General features: G+C 36.4%; 1 protein-coding gene and 2 non-coding genes across 35 annotated transcripts in view; all 3 read right to left on the reverse strand.

Moving 5' to 3' along the window:
• Positions 1 to 19,405, reverse strand: part of LOC102149777 (uncharacterized) — a 316,397-nt gene that overhangs the window by 97,365 nt on the left and 199,627 nt on the right. For 5 of the 33 annotated variants that reach the window (XR_011440826.1, XR_011440824.1, XR_011440822.1 and 2 more), the window contains one exon: positions 18,310 to 18,409. The exons of 19 other annotated variants lie outside the window; for them this stretch is intronic. The gene's annotated coding sequence lies outside the window, so the exon portion shown is untranslated. Of the gene's footprint in view, positions 1 to 860; positions 1,663 to 2,419; positions 2,567 to 12,536; positions 13,829 to 15,697; positions 17,048 to 18,309; positions 18,410 to 19,405 lie in introns of those variants that run through there. 9 more of the 33 variants (XR_011440821.1, XR_011440830.1, XR_011440841.1 and 6 more) reach the window with 5 other exon arrangements.
• Positions 12,827 to 12,898, reverse strand: MIRLET7A (microRNA let-7a). Its single transcript, NR_032860.1, has one exon. It is a non-coding gene; the product is annotated as a microRNA let-7a (primary transcript).
• On the reverse strand, positions 18,307 to 18,361 carry MIR100 (microRNA mir-100). The gene has a single exon (NR_032861.1). It is a non-coding gene; the product is annotated as a microRNA mir-100 (primary transcript).

Below are 19,405 nucleotides of genomic sequence, written 5' to 3' on the forward strand. Positions count from 1 at the left end.
ACTTATCTACTGTTGAATTCCAATCACATGGACAGGATATACCAAATATTCCCTCCTTTCTACACACATGGCCAACACTCCAGTTCATAGTGATACATACATCACCTGAGTCTATGGTAGTAAGTTCTTAACTAGTCTCCCCACATCTTGTCCCGTCCACTTTATAATTAATCATCTTAAAGTAGATAGTTAATTAACCTACATGTTCCCCATGGCTAACTGACGAAATTCTAAACACCTTTACATGGCATTCCAGTCCCTCTATGAACTGATTTCAGATTACTTGTAAAGCCTTTTCTTCTATTAAATCCACTCACAAACTATGTCAAAGCCCAAATGGACTATTTCTGTTCCCAAATAGATCCTACTTTTCCCTAATCAAGTCCCTTATTTACACTTTTCCCTTTATCAGGAATGTTTTGTCCCTAATCTCTGTCCCTCAAAATCTTACCAACTCTTCAAGCCCCAGCTCAAAATACATCTCTTCCATGAAATCTTCCCTGATTCTATACTTGGAAATATCATCTTCCTCTGACTCGCCATAGCACTTTGGGATTGTATTTAATGCACTTGTATTTCTGAAGAATTATTTTGTAATTATTTTATTCTCCTGACTATATTTCAAAATCTTTGAGGGCAGGAAATATCACATCTATCTTGCATTCACCACAGCACTTGGCATAAATGCTCAGGAAAGTACTATTTAGTATCCAAACAAATGAATGTGAGATAGATACACACACACACACACACACATATATATATACCTAACATGCATATGTACATAATATACATAAAGTATATATGTATAAATAATATAATCTGTGTATAACAGAGAAGAATGAAGAAGGTACAACACATTGTTAATGGCCCATATTATTGACAGATTAAAATTTGAAATAGACATAGGGGAAAAGAGAACAAAAGGGTAGTGAATTAGCAGTTACTTGATAAAGCGAAATGAAATTGATCAGAAAACTCGATTAGTGGTTAACAATAGTAACATTAACTCTTTAGGCAGGGTTATAGTGAAATCCTTCCGGATGGAAAGGTTTACTTATTTCATTCCTGAGATTAAAAATAAAAGATAACACAAGAATAAATGTATTCAACAAATTCTTAAATTGAACAGACAATGCTAGACACAGTTAATATTGTAATAATATATCACTTAATTTGAAGGACTTTTTAATTTTGATTAACTGCAAAAAATAACTCAGTATTTAGTGTCTATTCCATTTGCACAGTGAATATTAGTGAAACAAATCACCATCACTACTATTGGTGGTGAACACGATACAGTCTATACAAAAGCTGAAATATCCTAATGTACACCTGAAACTTACACAATGTTATAAGCCAATATGACCTCAATGAAATAATTTTTAAAAAATCACCATGATTACTACCACTACCACCATCACCATAAAATATATTCCTTAGTTAAAAAAAAAAACTTCAAAAACTATACTAGAAATGTAGCTCAGTAGGAAGCTACAACAACTGTGGAAGTTTAGCAACATCAAAGCACAAGCATTCATCATCTTCATGACCATGATGATTTTATCTACACTCAATGAACAATGCAGAAAAGGGTACATCAAGGGACATTTCTTCACCAATAAGTTTTGTTCCATTGCAGGAAAATTCCATGTGATTACTCTGAAATAAAAATTAAGTAATCAAATTTAGTCAATTCTGTTCTGATAAGCATTAAAATATTTCTCTTTGGAGCTTAATCTCTGTTTCTGTAGTTTAATGAATACTTTCATTTCTGGGAACTCACAACACTCTAAGGAAACTTTTCAACCTATTTCAGATTCAGTCTTGTTCACTGAAACAATAGCAGAATGAAAGGAAAAAATTCTAGAGATGCTACAGAATATAATACAAAACTTAAACGTAAGGTACAAATGTTACTGAGTTTGACGTTTCCTAGATCATGGGCCTGTCAAAAATTGTTTACTGAAAGAAAATTTGGTTCAAATGAACCAACACTTAAGCAACTATTATGTATCAGCCTGAGAATAAAAGGATGATTAATTAAAATAGTGTCCATCCCATCAAGGAATTCACAAAACTATCAGTAAAATAAATATTTATAATACTCATATAATCTGATAAGATAGTTGTTTGAACTAAGTATTATGTGAGCACAAAAGAAAGAGCTACCTGAGGGAAGTGAAAGGGAAACAGAAGGAGAGAAAGGGACCATTGAGCTAAACTTTGGAGGACACAGTCAACACAAATGCATCCTCAACGACAAACACAGCCCTCAGCAGGAATCTAAGTTTTAGGGCAGTTTCAAAGCATGAGCTATGAAAGTAACTGAGATAAAAGATAAATCATACGTAGAATGTGTGATGAGACACTAAACTAAGCTAATAAAATGAATTATATTCATGAAGGCGATACTCACTTAAAGCATAAGACTGCTGGATAAGGAATATATGCTACATTCCATATTGAATTTATTGTGGGAAGTGACAATGAGAGATGTCTTCACTTGACACAGAGGGGGCTGGGAGTGAATTACTGGAACTTTTAGCATGTACCTTCAGACAGCCTGTAGAAACATAATCATATTTTAAGGAATGCTTTGTTTAAGAGTAAGCGACATAATCAATTGTGCAATAAGCTATAGCATATCAGAAAGCAACGCATTATATTTACATGGCCGCTTTCCTCAGTGCTGAAATAGAAGTATTTCCAAATGATAACTCAGGACCCTAAAAGCAGAAAGCAAAATAGAAGATACTGATCATCAAACCCTCAGACAGAATTCCTCACTACCACTATTTTCATCAGAAAGGATTGGCATCCAGGCACCAGCTCTGAAAATAAAGAATGGCCTGAAGTTTGTCCAGTTGCCTTAGGAACACAATCCATAGGTAATATGAGAGTTTTGTCATCTCCCTCTTAATTGGTATATCTTAACCAGGTTCTTCTAACCTATGTATGCCAGAGTGAATTGTGCAGGTAATCAGCTGAGAAGTTCTAAGCCCTCTAGAAATAAGATCTCTTGACTGTCCCCATACTTATTTTCAAGGGGGCTCAATGTCAGATATGGAGGAGAGTTGATTAAAGAAATTTAAAAATCAACAACAACAACAATAAAAATAGTTTTGATTTTTAGTCCCAGATAGACAATTGAAAGTATTACCTCATGGGGAAAGCATAAAATGTTTACACAAAGTAGAGAAAAAAAAGGGTCCTTAAAAGTGTTGTCTTTGCCAACACAGTCCTGAGGAGACAATTTTTTTATTAAAAATCTGAGATTCCTCCCAATGCTTCATTTATCTAGATAAACATAGCCAAAGGCACAAAAACACATTCTTAATAAAGTTGAAATGCACAGTGATTATGCTTTATTCATCATGCTTGTATTTTTCTAGCAATTTTTATTTTTCTAGCGTTCCCAACATTTTTAATTTCCCATGTGCCTGAGATAGAATGTGAAATTAAAACAACAATTAAACCAAATCTCCATTGAAGAACTTTCTTGATAAGGACAGCAAAGGTTTACTGATTTAACGGGACAACATGTTTATAATTTGCTAGTGGCAGAAAACTAATTCACTACTGGGAAATTCTGACGTCTAAAATCTACATATTGCAATGCTGGAGGGAAACTGGAAAGAATATCTATGATTTTAATTTACTTATCCTATTTAGAAAAAAGCCACTTGAGTCATCCTGGCTCAATTTCCTTAGCATTAGTCATACTGCATTTCCTTAAGCCTGTGAGTGTGTTTCTATGTAAATAAACTATGTAGTTCACTTGGGGATAGAAGTCACAGTATTTAGAGATTGTAAAGACCTATTAGATCATCCGGTCTGGCCCACAAGAGATAGTCCCCAGATAGGGAACGTAACTGTTGATCTCTGCCAAGAGGCCAAGAAGAAACAGTTGGCAAAAATATTTTCCATGCTTTTTTTTTTTTGTTTTAACTTATCTAATAGTGCTTTGGTCGCTTCCCAAGTGGACTAGTAAAATTATCATTAAACAGTTTCACTTATCAGGGAGACACAAAGTTTAACTTATCTGACTTGACAATGTTCCAACTGCCTCCATTTGTTGAAGAAATGATCTTGTTAGCAAAATATGAACAGTAAGGAATCTGCTCTTTGAACTAGCCAGACAGTTTCCTCTCAGTAAAGAAAGTCAAAAGGCTAGTTCTTCCTAACTTTTCCCTAATCTATTTTCACAAGTTTCAGAGCAATTAGATATTAAAACATTGATTTGCACTAAGTAGGAAATGAATACAATATGACAATAACTTACTACTTTACAAATCAAAGTGTTTTCCATTTACGTTTCATAAAATTGGGAGTAATTTTGAAATTTAAAGTATGGATAGGTTTGGCATTATGGTAAAGTCAGGGAGCAAACCAGCAATATGAACCCCAAAGAAATTGTGAAGATATCCATTCTGGTAACTATTCCCTTTATCCTGTGGTTCTTAATTCCTATTTCAATCTATGCGTTCCCTCTACCAAGATTATATTCAGAAAGTTGTCAGTACTACTGAAGAAGTGAAAGCCATATAAATAAATATATAAAAAATAGCACAAATAGAAGAAAACTAACAAATACTAGAGGATGAGTTGGTAATGTAAAAGGAAAATTAGATATAAACATTTTAAATAGAATTATTTCTCATCTACTAAACACAAGTAAATCTAACTCATGGAGTAAATCTATTTTTACCAAATTAGAATTTGCAGAATGGGTATGATATTTGTGTCATGTGAGATTATATTATATCAGAAATGCTGTTGAAAAAAAAATTATGCGGTCTTTGACTTCTTAAAGTCTACATCCTAAGTCAAGAGGCTACATTCCATTTAAGCCTGTAACAAATTTGAGGATTTCAGAGGAAGTCAGTAAGACTGTCCATGTGCATTGAGCATGTAGTACCGTGAGCTAAGCCCTTTGCAGGTGTTGTAAAGAATTATAAAGGAGGTATTAGATATGGTCCCTGCCCTTCCAGAGCTTAAAGTATTATAGAAAAGATAAATATCTACTCCCCCATCCCTCATTTCCCACACAGGATGGAAAGCGAATGACTAATTTCTGTTATCTAGTTTATGATGACTTTAGCTAGAAAATAAGACTCCAGACAAGAAAATAGCACAGTCAGATAGGGGAAACTGAGGGATGTTTAGTGGAAGGATTCTTTGCAAAGATTGGGCAGAGTTAACAGCAACCAAAAAAGGATGGTGAAGTGTCTTAAGACTAACAACAGGGGGAAGTCATTACCATATCTAGTGCTGAGAGAACAAGGTGAGAGAGTGGTTATCAGAAGCTACAGAGAAATCATCAAAAAAACAAAAAGATAAGCTACCAATTGGGAGAAGATATGTGCAAATCATATATCTGATAAGGGGTTAATATCCAAAATATATAAAGAACTCATACAACTCAACAAGAAAAAACAAACAACCCAATTTAAAAATGGGCAGACAATCTAAACAGATATTTTTCCAAAGAATATATGCAGATGGGCAATAGGCACATGAAAAGATGTTCAACATGGCTAATTATTAGGGAAATAGAATCAAAACTAAAATGGGATATCCCCTCGCACCCATCAGAATGGCTATAATTAACAAGACAAGAAATAACAAGTATTGGAGAAGCTGGAGAGAAAAGGGAACCCTCAGACACTGCTTGTGGGAATATAAACTGCTACAGCCACTATGGAAAACAGTATGGAGATTCCTCAAAAAATTAAGAATAGAACTACCATATTATCCAGGTACTCCACTTCTGGAATTTATCCATTTATCCAAAGAACATAGAAACACTAATTTGAAAAGATATATGCACTCCTACGTTTATTGCAGCATTATTTACAATAGCCAAGACTTGGAAACAACCTAAGTGCCCATAAATGGATGAACAGATAAAGAAGGTGTGGTATATATATATAGACTATGGAATACAATTCAGCCATGGAAAAAGATGAAATCTTGCCATTTGTGACAACATGGATGGATCTTGAGGGCATTATGCTAAGCAAAATGTCAGAGAAAGACAAATACCATATGATTTCACTGATATGTGGAAGATAAGACAGCAACAAACACATAAATACAGAGAACAGATTGGTGATTACCGGAGCGGAAGAGCATGGTGGGAGGGTGAAATGGGTAAAGGGCGTCGTTTGTATGGTGGTGGATGGAAATTAGACTTTTGGTGGTGAACGCAACATAAAGTAACAGAAGTTGAATTATAATCATGTATGCCTGAAACTTATATAATGTTATAAATCAGTGCTAACTCAACAGACAAAAAAAAAAGGAAGCGAAAGCAAGAACTAGAACTCTAAGAGGTGGCCATCATCTTCAGTAAGGAATGAAGCCAGGTCAACCCCAAGGCCTGCAAGAAGAAAGTGAGGGGGATTAAGTACCCTAACTTCTCTCTCTACTTTCCCTTGGGTCTCCTGCTGGTGCCTCCCTTTGGCCAAATACATTCAGAAGCCCGAGGGCAAAAGGGATTGTTGTGGCAGCCCATGAAAGTCAACCTCTGAGAGCGCAGACTAGGAAGGGAAAAGGTAGAGAGAAGATCTGACAAGGCAGTGAATAGCCAACAGAGCTGGCTAAATTTAGAACCACACAAGTTCACAGGATAATGTATGTGCTGTACTTAGAACTAAATATTTTGGTAGATTGGTTAAGAGTAGTGTTTAATTTACAACAGAATATTTTGGCACTTCTACGTTAGATGATATCACAGTCAATATTAACAAGAGTTTCCAACTTAAGCCACAGAACATAAATGGTAAAATCTAGTTTAACTAGTATTTGCCAAGCGGAGGTCTATAATTGGCACTTCACACATCAACTAACTATAAAACGTAAATTTAGCTTTATAATGCTGATCTTGAAGCATAGAGGATTCTGAATAACCTATAAATCTTAGAGATATACTAAACTGTATTTACAACAATTTTAGCTTTAAGTAGTATATAATCTTTATTTTTTAAACTGGCTATTCATGTATCTCATATCTGGCAATTTTGTTAAAAATTATATTGACTTAATCATAAAATTCTGTTTCTTGGTCACGGAAGTAATAAAAAGTTTATTTTCCCCCTCAAAATAAGTTTACTTCCCATAAATTCATTTTGCACCTTTTCGTTCATTCTTTAGGGATATGTTCTGCTTGAATTATGCTTGATTTAATGTGTCTTGCATATTGGTTCCAGGATATCGGCAGCACTTCATTACTCAATAATAAAAAGCTACAAATAGATTAAAAGACTCTTAAACCCTTAGAGGATTCAGAACACACATCATGAGTGTGTGGCCCATTTATGTTTTGAAGTTGCTTATTAGCAGTTGACCAGAAGCAGCTTATCACTATAACATTGCAGCTTCACCATTAAGCATGACCTGTCCTAATTTGGAATTCAAGTTATGATTTGAATTCTATACATTTTATTCAAATTTAACAATGGCAACCACAGAACACTTGGGGCCTTATTCATTAAACAATGAGTCATTCTGGAATTCCTTTCCTTCTTTCTTGGACTTGATGAAGTTTTATACATGAAATTTGGCTACCCTTGATGCAAGTGAATCAACAATTAGAGTACTAGTATTGCAGTGCATCAGCCTGGTTTGGAAACATGTCTAGAAGTTTCCAGGGCAGTGTAAAAACTGAATGCAAACTCCCACTCTTCCACTCCCTGCCCTAGCAAAGCCAGTGCAGTCATCTGACAGGATTGAGTGGTCGTCAATCATGTATACCCTCCAAATGTTTCCAAGACCACATGTAACATAGAAAATTTGGTAATTATTTGGTGCATCTAAACTGTGCAGGTAACTCCCCAAAGCGATTCTTGATCCAGAATTTTTTCTACCACAGAGTGAAAAGTCTTTAGGTCCTAAGGAAATGGAGCATCCTAATTTTAGCTTCTGATCATAATTCATAAACTATAAAACAAATTTCTTTTTAAAGTTGTCTAGGAACAAGAAGTGACCTTGGCAAAGGTTTCCCTGAGGGATATTCTCAAGTGCGTGGATAATAAGACCACAAAAATATGCTCACATATGATCTTTATATGGCCATACAGAACACACAGTCTACTTTCAGGTAGTTTTCAAGTAAGAACAATCTCAGCATGATGATCATGTATTGATTTTTTGCCCTAGTTTCCTTTCACAAAGATAGGGTCCACAGTCTCTATACCTGAAGCACACAACAGAGAAAGACAAGATGCACAAAAGCAGAACAAGAAAGAAAGAGGCAGCTATGTCATCATATATCTCCTCTGGTCACATTTTAGAAAATACCCATAAAAAGTCTTCCACTATGCTTATCCAAAGAGTCCTCTTTCCCTGAATTTGTACCTTGAAAGGTTAAATTTCACTCCTCCTTGCCAGAACTGGAACTATTTATTAAAGCGACAGAAAGAAAATGGAGGAGACAGAATCCTCCCCCTAGATGAGACTCAAGCCATATCAAGCACAGTGTTATGTGAACTTTCCCCTCCTCCATCCTTCCTTAATGCACCATATAGAGAGGGCTCTCATGTTGTAAAGATGTCATATATATTTTCTCTTCACTCAAAGCTTCCTGAATAAAGAGAGATCTATTTGTCTCCATGGTGTTTTCACCATTAACAGTATCAGAGCTGCAGGAACACAATGGGAGATGTGTTTTCCGTTAACCTCTTGACTCAGAGATGTCCTGATGCTAAACGTTATTGCATTTTGCATTAGCACAGAACAGTGGGAGTTCTGTGACTGATGTAAAAGGGTTGAGAAGGGCCACAGAGGCTCTCATGTGCTCCATACTGCAGTTGGTGGTGGAGCACGAAGAACATAATTTTTGTTTAGAAAGAGCACAAACAGGAACCAGGGAAGGAGGTGGCAAATTTCACATTTCGCGCATATCCCCATCCTGTTCACCACTGAGATAATCTCTTCTTTAAAATGATATTCAGTGCTTTAACACACCCTCCTCATAGGCATTAACTAGGTGGAAATTAATTTACTTTTCTTTATTACCCTAGTGATCTGCAAACCATGGAAGGAACATGGGGATTAATATTTACTGTTTTCCTAACCTACTTTTTCCACTGTCTTAATGTGACCTTCAGTGATAGAAGCTTGTTGTGGTAACCATTACTGCAAATTGTTCCTTACCATTCTGCTCATGTTCTTTTGAAGTCCAGAGATAGAATTGGGAATATCCTCTTTCATGTTATAAGACGGGAGGATATGGAGGCTAAGAAGAAAACTCCTAGACACTAAGATTCCTGAATGACAATCCCAGAATTCTAGAATATTCTATATTAAAAATACCTCAGCTATTATCCAGTTCTAGCCCATGGATTTACATATTTGGACACTGATTTTCAGAAAGTTTAAGTGATTTGAGTACTGCAGAACCAGGTTTGGTACTTGCATTCATGTCCCCAGTTGAATTCTCTTTACATGTGCTATTCAAAGATGCTTCTATTGAGTGAATGATTACTATGATATGAAGATCTTTAGGACTATATTCAATGTCACAATGTCCCTATTTCTAAAATGTAACTTTCATAGTGCTGAGTCTTATGTATTAGTGTATTAGTGAAAAGGAACTAAGATATTTTAAGAAGATAAGCTGTGTGACTACAACTAAAGGAAGGATTTTATCTAAAGATGGGAAACTGTCGCCAAATTCTTGCCCTCAGCTTAAATGCCTGGACATCCTGGAATTTAGAAGAATTTGATTATGCAAAACCTTACTACCTAAGAGTGTGTTCCATATACCACATCAGCCTCACTTAAGAGTTGGTTAGAAATGCAGAATTTCAGGCCCCATCCAGACCCACTGAATCAGAATCTGCATTTTAACAAGATCCCTGTAGATTCATATCAATTAAAGTTTGATATACACTATTTAAAAGATGCTTTCAATAGAACTTGGACGTATAACTGTTAGAAAAATAGGCTATTAAAGACCACCAGAGATTGGCCTTACTCAGAACAGAAAAACAAGTATTTTGGTGGGGTTAGAATTTGGAGGGCAAGAGATAAGGGGAAAATAGTACAGTGGTACAAGAAGAGTAATGATGTAAGGTGTTATTCTATTTGCAGTCAAAGCTTGCACTAAGTATTTAGAAAATATATATTGGTATAGGTAAGAAAAGCTTGGTTTACTCATTTCTCCGTGGGTCTTCAGAAAGGTCAGAGAAGATAATGAGCCAAAGCCAACTTTGAAGAGGCTAGTGTTTGCCGTTATAAGAATGTTTTTGGAAGTGCATACTTACCCAGTACAAGAAGACTGACTGCGTTATCACATACTAGTTAAATGTCTCTAACTAGTCATACTGATAAACCAAGTCAAAAAGAGTCTGATGCATGCAAATAAAGAAGTACAAATGACCTGTCTTCCAGAAAGTTTGTAGACTCGCTATTCTGACTAGCCAGAGTCTCCTTAAATTGCATCAGCAAAACATTCCGTGATTGATGAAGAAGGTCAAGATGCCAGCGACACATTTAGGTTTTGAAGCTTATCAATGTGCTGGAAAATAGCTGGATTAAATTACCAGATTCTGGAAAATTAAAATAACATTTACATCACCCATAAAGATATTATAATTTCTTGATGATATTAAAAAATGCAGCATTCTGCAACTCTTTTTCTTTCTTTTTAAATCCTAAGATTAATTCCAGAAGATACTGTGGTGATTTGTATTAACGGCGTATTTTGGATCTCTGGGACTAAGAATGATTGTCAGATATAAAATTCAGTGAAGAGTTTCCCTGAGGAAACAGAGCTCATACTCACCAAAGATGGACATAAGAAGCGAAACATTTTGAATAATACTTTACCCATCCACTACTGCTGAAACTGACACTAAGATGTGTCTAAAGTGGCCTCCAACATAATTTATTTTCCTTGCAGTTCCCAAACTCTTTGTCTTACCATGAGCTATTGGCTGAAAAACACAACAGTATGACCTCCCAAACACCATAGCCATTCAGAAAGCAAACAGGGCACTGTTTAAACTCTAGCAGATGCAACCTGACTACCAAGTCAGTAGACACTCAATTATGTGAAACTTACTTTGTCTTCAGAAGCAGGACCCCAAAACACTACTTTACCTTTAGGGACCATGGCTGCATGAAACCACTTAAGTTTATGCTACTGAAAAGGAGAGGATTTTATTGTCTTGTACAGGAAGATAACTCAATTTTTTTAAAAAAGCTATATAAATGTATAAACAGTACTAAGTAGGTCCTTATATGTCAAGTGGCTACAGATGTTTAATACACAAACTCTTATCCAACACAGATACAGGTAATAACTGTGTTTCATGTCAAACTCATAATAAATGTGACAAAGTAATGACAGTGTCTTCTAGAGCAAGGCCACAGGCCCTTCTAAAGGATAAATGAACAAGCCAAGAAATGAAGACCATACAGGAGCCTTAGACCTTTGCTTCTAGTTCTGCTGTAAACTTTCAGGATGGCCTAAAACACTGAACCTTTAGCTGTGCTTCATCATCAACCTGGGGCTAGTCATCCTTGACTTCCTAGTAAGGTAACAATCACTATGATGCACCATGAAAATGTTTGAGCATGGAATCAAAATGATGACACAGCGATCTCGTCTTTTTTTTTTAAGGTAGCTCAGAAAGAAAGGCTGCAAAACCATTCTTTTTTACCTATGTTGTATATTAAAATGCCAGAAAAATAATGTAGTGGATTAAATAATTTCATTAAGTACCTTCTGACTACCTGTCTGTATTTTCTATTGAAAAAGTGTCTGGGCTCGGAGCAACCCCATTCTAGCCAACAGATTTGTATTCTAATGCTGGTTTGCTGCTCATATGCTCTGTGTAGATTGTGTGAGTTCAGTCTAAGTCAGGCAAAATGTCTATCATTCATGACATTGGCTATCACCATGAAATGACTGAGCCTTATAATCTGATATAATCAATCCCCACATTACTACCATTCCAGTCTCTTGGCGATTTTTCCACAAAAGTTGGTTGGAGTATATCTTGTTAACAGGGACATAAATAGCATTCAGACAAAGATCAGCTTATCCTAAATTCCAAAGTATGAATTCACAAACATGGTTCTTGATCTTGGGAGCTTCTGAGGATGGAGGGTACACATTACTTTCAACTTGATGAAACCCAAGAAAGTTCAATGTGATTGCGAAAACGGCCCCGATTTGTCTTGCTTTCCTGATTCATGCCCTTTGCCCAGAAACTTTGTAGCATCTTCCTCTCTGGCTCCAGGCATGGTCATCTGACTTCCTTTGACCAACAAGATATTAGCAAACATAAAGCAGGCAGAAGCTTGCAAAATATTTAAGCCATTTGGCTTGTTCTTGTTCTTTCCCCTCTGTTTTAACCATGAGAATGTGCTGGAACTACCCTGTTGGAGGACGTGAAACATGAAATAGAACTGAGTTGCCCCAGTCATCCTAGTCACCCCATCTGACAGCTGACAGCCAGAATGAATGAGACCAACCAAGACGAGAAAAACTGCCCAGTCTAAATCACTGATCCATAGACTCATGAACTAAATATATATTTATTGATGTATGCCACTAAAGTTTTGTGTTTGTTAAGCAGCATTATTGTGACAATGGGTAACTGATATATGGAATCTCTCAAAGTCTCATGTTTTTGGTAAAACACAAAATCCAAAGAAACAGAACATGAAAATACAACATGGGTACAAGAATTAAACAAAACCTGAATTCTAAAATGCCAGTACCCAATCTTACCTTTCATACGCTTTCCTAGGAAAAAAAGGCCCGGATGAATCATGATCATTCTTGGCATGTTGCTTTGTGCAAGACCCAAGGAAAGCTAGGAGGCTGTACAGTTATCTCCCTTGATGTAATTCTAAACTATACAACCTACTACCTCAACCTGGGAACATGCAGTCACAATGGCTGGAAAGCTACCATTTCTTAAGCAATGAAATTGCAAGTTAGTCTTATAATTATTCTTCGTGCTGTCACCTATTTGGGCCATTCACAAGAGATCACACATCAAAGGGTCTGACAATAGAGAAACTAACACAAGAACCTTGATTTGAAATTAGTGTGTAGACAGGAAGGGAGGAAATACTTGGGATTGGCCTCCTGGAAATTATTTGTGCATGAAAATTACGGTAATGTTATATAATGGTGGTTGTTCTGCTCAATCTAATGCCTTCTGGTATCTGTTGACAGAATACAAAGTAGACCAATATGTAAACTTCGAGAATTGAAAAAAGGATTAGGAAAACAAATGTTTCCCTTGTGAAACTGTAAAACTGGAATCTCTGAAGGGTCAATAAACAAGGGAAAATTGTTTAAGGCAAAACACAGTGAAAAGATATAGATAACAGGATTCTGAGCAAAGTAAAGGTAAACATATAATATAGAAGCTATGTTCAACATTCACGCAACAGTATTTATCATACACATTACATAGTTCACATGTTGTTAAAGTGGCCCTCCTTCTGGAGTTGACTGTTTCAACACTTTTTCACAAAGTCTGTCCCCAGTAGTTTATTTAGCAACATATAAAAATGTAACCCTGTATTTTTTTCTTTTAAGGGAATGTGGTAAATTTCCCTGTTTGTACTTTTAATTTTAAATGGGGTCTTTCCTTTATCTTTAGCTCCAGTCGATGATGGAGTAGCAGACAGATTCTCACAAGCTTGATGACTTCCTATCTCTATGCGAACTCACGTTTGGTGCGGTTTGTATTTTCCCATGAGGACTGCTCTGTGGTCTATTGACGGCAGCCTTTCCTCATTGCTTAGCTGGACTCTGGTTTTGTCTGGTAAAGGCTGTTCCACAAAGGAGCTGGACCTAGGCATATAGAGATGGAGGAGTGTCTCCACACATAGAGAATCAAAGAGTGATAATTCTATGGTGCTGATTGTGTTCAAAAGATAGATAGAAACGCTGCAGAGTTGGTGTTTCTTCATGCTACTCTACTAACCTGGAGAAGGACTATTTTTCCACTTTTACCACCCTATTCCCTCATGCAGCTTTTACGGAATGGGGCTGCTATTTTGAGGAGGCTATCTCTGTTGGATCAATGTGACCTGCTTTGGGGGAAAGTCTGGGAAATTCATTTTACCAAGCTAACTCCCATTTATCTTTCAAGCCTCAATTCAAAGAAATCTTCTGATTGTCTTATAATTTCATATACACATTTCTAGTTTAACCCTAACACCATTGCATTGTAATTTATCTGTCTCCTTAACTAGTCCCTGAGCTACTTGAATATGGGGCTGAGCTACTCTTCTTTGCAAGTCTGGTACCACCTCCAAGCCTACCACCTGGCACACAGTAGAGACTTAAAAATATGTTTGTTGAATGAAATAAAAATATATATGAATGAATGGATAAAGTGGAAGTATTAATGAACCTAAAGTGAAGGGCCAGGTGATTTTTATTTGTATGTCAGGTCCCTTATTCTTCCACTTGCTTTGTAACTTCAATCATAGTAAGGCAGATTTGCTATCAAGATTCCAGAGGGGAAAACAATTGCAGAGTGGCTGCATTCAACCTGGCAAGTTTGCCTTAAATCCTGGATCTCATATGGAAATTCAAGGAGTCACTGTGAGTCATCTGTCTCTAGATACTCATGTATAAGATTTAATATTCACTGGGACACTAAAAGAAAATAGATTTCATTTTCTTTCCTTTGCACTTGAATTTCTTTCATTTTCCCTGCATTGGCCATTTGCCTGATTCTATAAACACAGTCAGGATATAACCCTTATGAATGGGAAACAAGGCAGTGGAGGGGCAGGTAAGAGTTGCCAAAAGAAAATACAACAAAGAGAGGATAAGTTTCAGTGTGCTAGGCTGCTAGCATATTAGCCTAAATGTATAGCTAACAGAGCTTTTAAATATCTGGAAATGGAAAAATTCATCTTTCTCCATGTACATTCTTCTTCTAGGGGTCAAAGATAAAAAGATGTTGCCATTAGAATACTAATGGTTTTCAATACACTGCTCTTTTGGTTGTGTGAATTTCCTTGTTTATTTACACTGATTTTACCCCATTATCATGTATTAGTGCAATTATGGCTCATTACATAATTAGTGTAAATATTTGTAGGCATGTAATAACAACATGCAATTATGATATGGAATGATGTCACAAAAAAGTCTTATTGAAAAGAGGAAGTAAAAAATAAATTAAGTAGCATTTACAGAAGAACTATAGTTATATATCTTTAGGTATAGAGAATCTATTGTACTCTTTAACTTTAAAAAATACATTCCAAAGGTATTCTGACTACAAGTAGACACACCCTCAGTCTACTGAACATCGAGGTTTTAAGTGCTACCAGTAGCAATCCCCCTAAATGAAGTGAGGATGAACCTCAAACAATGCTATGAGTGTCTGATAGAAAGGAAAAGCAGGGACTCCCCGTTAGGGAACATGTTCTGTATTGATTAGGCATTGGGAAGTTGGACAAATGTTATGATTAAAACACATGATTCATTAAAATTCGTGCCAGTGTGCTTGACATGCAATTCTGCAAAGGGACTCATCATGACCACATAATCAGTTTTTGGAAGTCAGAGTTATATCTTCACTCTTTTAGCAAAGTACTGAACACACAGTAAGGAGTCATAAAGGTTTGTTGTATGAATGAGAGAGTGAATGAAACTTATAATTTTTCCAGCCATATGGCTACACTGAAAGAAAAAAGTGGCTTTATTCCAACTCATACTTTATTGAGCACCATGTTAGGTATTAATAAATCTTTGACATTTTTTGAAGAGTCACTCATATTGACTTCTCTGTGAAATTTCAGTGCTGTTACAGGCATAAGAAGCTTTTAAAATCGTAATTAGAGAGGCTTGATAACATTTGGTGAGATTAAATGCCACAGTCAGCAGACAAGGATCCACAGGACCTAACAGATCTTGGGGAATGATTGGTAAGCACAACGAAAAATAAGAAATCATATTAACTTAAAATTCAAAGTTAATTCTACCCTACACAGACCATTTTCTTCCCATGTAGAGAAATCCATTTGTTAATTTTGGAATACAAACAAGAAACCTTTTCAAACTAAATATCAGCTCTTCTCTCCCCTCCAAACTCTGGTGATGAGAGCTGAATTGCTTTATCGAACACAATTCTTGGAATCAGAATTATTTTTTTCTGTTTAAAAAAATCTAAACTATATCCTGGTGTTACAGCTTAATAAATGTATTTTGATAGTGGTGATTTGAGAATTTTAATAAAACTAGGGAAAACGAATGTAGTAATGACTATTGAATATATATTTTTAGAGTCTTTCTGGGGAAACCTGAAATTATTTTACTTTCAGCAACTTCCTGTAGAATATGTGGTCCACTCTGAGGGAGCCTCAAGAGAATAATTAGTATCTACAGAACCATTCATTCATGAACATGGAAGAAGGGAAAAATACTGAATTTCATCATCATGTAAAATATTTAATATCCTGTTTCTTGTGGCCAGGGTCCAGAGGCTTTGGGCTTTCCACTAGAATATTTTCTAGCCAGGTGAATCAAATAATAACGTCTTAGTTCTTTTAGAAACTTTGAAAAGATTGACTGTTCTGCATAATCTTTTTGCTTGGGGTGATGGGTTTAAAAAACCTCTTTAAAAGAAAAAACCTCTTTAAAAGTAACAACCTGGCAGTCACCTACTGGCCATCCTGCAGCCCTTGTTTTGTCCCTGTACAGGGAATACAGGCAGCTCAGTGTCCCCTTAGATTCAGGAACTCCATTGGTCCCACTGGTAGCACACTTAACAACAGGTTGAAGGGATGATGAGTAGAGACGTGATTTTGCTTTTATCAAACACAAGTGTTTATCCAGGGAAGGTACAAGTTTAATTTGTTAGCAGCTTATCCATTCTAAGTCAACCACTTCAAAGAGGCATGTCAAACCAACCAAGTAGATTATTTGCTTAATGGGTGGATAAAGGCCTTGGGCAAACAATAATACATGATACACACCAGTGGAGACAGTCTTTCTCTTCTGGATGTAAAGTTCCATCATTCCATAGTAAAGCAATGATTTCTTGGCAAGCTGAAAGTTGAGATGTATAGACAACCCTCCTCAACGCTATGCAGGGGAAACGCAAAGGAAATGCATATACACAATATCCCCTGGGTGCAGCATCTACAGAGCTTGATTCTACCCTTTAAACGTAGGTGATCTCTATCTGGGCCTTGCTAATTCCAACAAACAAAATTGCATTTTATATACTCAATGAACGAAAGAGTTCTAGCTATCCCTGAACAGCATGGCTCTTAAGAGGAAACAGAATTTAATGAAATAAAATGTATCTACTTGAGTTTCAAACTTCTTGCTGATGTTAACTCAATAACTACTTCATATTGAACTCTTTTTGCTAGATGAGGCTGCATAGAAAAAAAAAATCTTACGAGAATTCCTGGCACTATGTTTGACCAAAAGGGAATGCAAAAGTTTAAGAGTTATCCAAATCTGATCAACTTTTCACCCTGGGTTCTGTTTACAGACTTCAGCTCACATTGTTGGAATGAGACAAATACAGCCAGTTTTGCTTTGATCTCTAGTCAGTTTGGCTTTCCAATCCTGGCACAATGGTGACATTTAAGAGGCAAGGGGATAAAATTATTTTCATTCCAGCCTTTTAAACATGGTGAAGACTTATAAAACAGCCCTGGCCAAGTATGAAGTTGGACTTAAACAGGCTAATTCTTTTTTATAAAAAGTTCTTTTTCTTACAGTGCTGGGTATTTATAGAAGGATAAATAGTTAAGCACATTCATTCCTCTCATTAGTTTTATTTTTAAAGATAAGGACTGATTTGACTGCGCTTGGAGAGCAATGAGTGAGGAAGAATTGCTGTAAGGTATAACTCAAACTAGGGTGAAACAGGTCTTGAAAACACGTCTCTGTCAGTTTCCAAAAAAGATCATAATAACTCTGAAAACCATTAGTCAGGCTTACAGAAAACAAAACAAACCCTTGTTTATGTATCAATTTACTCATCACTCAACAGTAAGCTGTCTGAGTCACAGAAATTCTTGCCGCCTCACCTGCAAGCCCAGTCTCTTAATTTGACGGCTCAGAGTAGTTATAAGAGATAAGGAAGTTGAAGGCAAGCCTATAAATTAATCATCGAAGAACCTCATCCATTTCAGATCAAAAGTTCTCCTTCCTCCATGTCAGCCCCTCTTTCCATTTCTACCACTCTTAAAGCAAACTAAGGGGAAGAAAGGGAGAATAAAGGTATTTGAAGGGATATTGAGTGGCATACAGCCAAAGCCCGCGGTCTGTGAGATTGCCTAACAGACACATACCTATAGACACAAGCTTGTGTGGACTATCACCACAAGTTCGGATCTACGGGTTTGTGGCAACAGGCCTCAGTATCTTCTCTCGTTTGGGGGTTTGACATGTCTGAAAATAAAACGTTAAAATCATTAGTCCAATCAAAGGTTCTGCCATTCTATTGTTTTATGCCAGAAATGGAAAGACTTCATCCTGCATCTTCTCTGTTCTCCCCCACACATCTCCCTTTGTTTTCACTTACTCCACAGGTACAGTGAGCTTTAGGTAAACCTTGTCATTTACTATTTAATACTACAGAAGACTCATTTATTCAGTTCTTAACACACATCAGGGCAAAGTGATATCGTATGCAAATCAGCAGGATAAAGAAAATTTTTTAAATTGTTGGCAGAGAGAGAGGGAAACATGACAGCCAAAATTCATGTTCTGGTTTGGTTTGGTTTGGTTTGGTTTGATTGAGGAAGATTGGCCCAGAGCTAACATCTGGGCCAATCTTCCTCTATTTGGTATGTGGGAGGTCACCACACAGTGACTTCGATGAGCAGTGTGTAGATTCATGCCCAGGATCTGAACCAGAGAACCCCAGGCTGCCGAAGTGGAGGGCACAAACTTAACCACTACACCAGCCGGCGGGCCCCTCATTTTGTTAAATACCTGTAATTACATGAAAAGGGATGGTGAACTTTTCCTTTCTATTTGCATTCTGGAAAACAGCTGGAATAAAACACCTCCAATAGGCTAGCATTTTCTGAAAACTATTCTAGAGGACATTTCCAGCTATATTACATTGAAAGATTCATCTTCAGGAAAAGTTTGTATTTATGTTTGCACTCCACCCTCATACCCACCCTCATTATTGGTCCAAACACCAACAATGAGCAAGTTAGGGCATATTTTATAAAACTTCAACCAGAAAAGAAATTGTATAATTTCTTCCCCCGAAATTGCTCCAGGATGTAGGAATGAATCTGTTTCTGAGGTCTTCTTATAAAAGGATTTAATTTGTCAACATAAAATCCTTTCTTCAAAACCAATGTTCACTTGTAAGAATGGAACATCCAAGACAATGAACTTTCATTAATGGTTCCTTTTGTGAATTGTATT

This window comes from Equus caballus, chromosome 7 (genome assembly GCF_041296265.1).
Source record: "Equus caballus isolate H_3958 breed thoroughbred chromosome 7, TB-T2T, whole genome shotgun sequence".
NCBI lineage: Eukaryota > Metazoa > Chordata > Mammalia > Perissodactyla > Equidae > Equus > Equus caballus.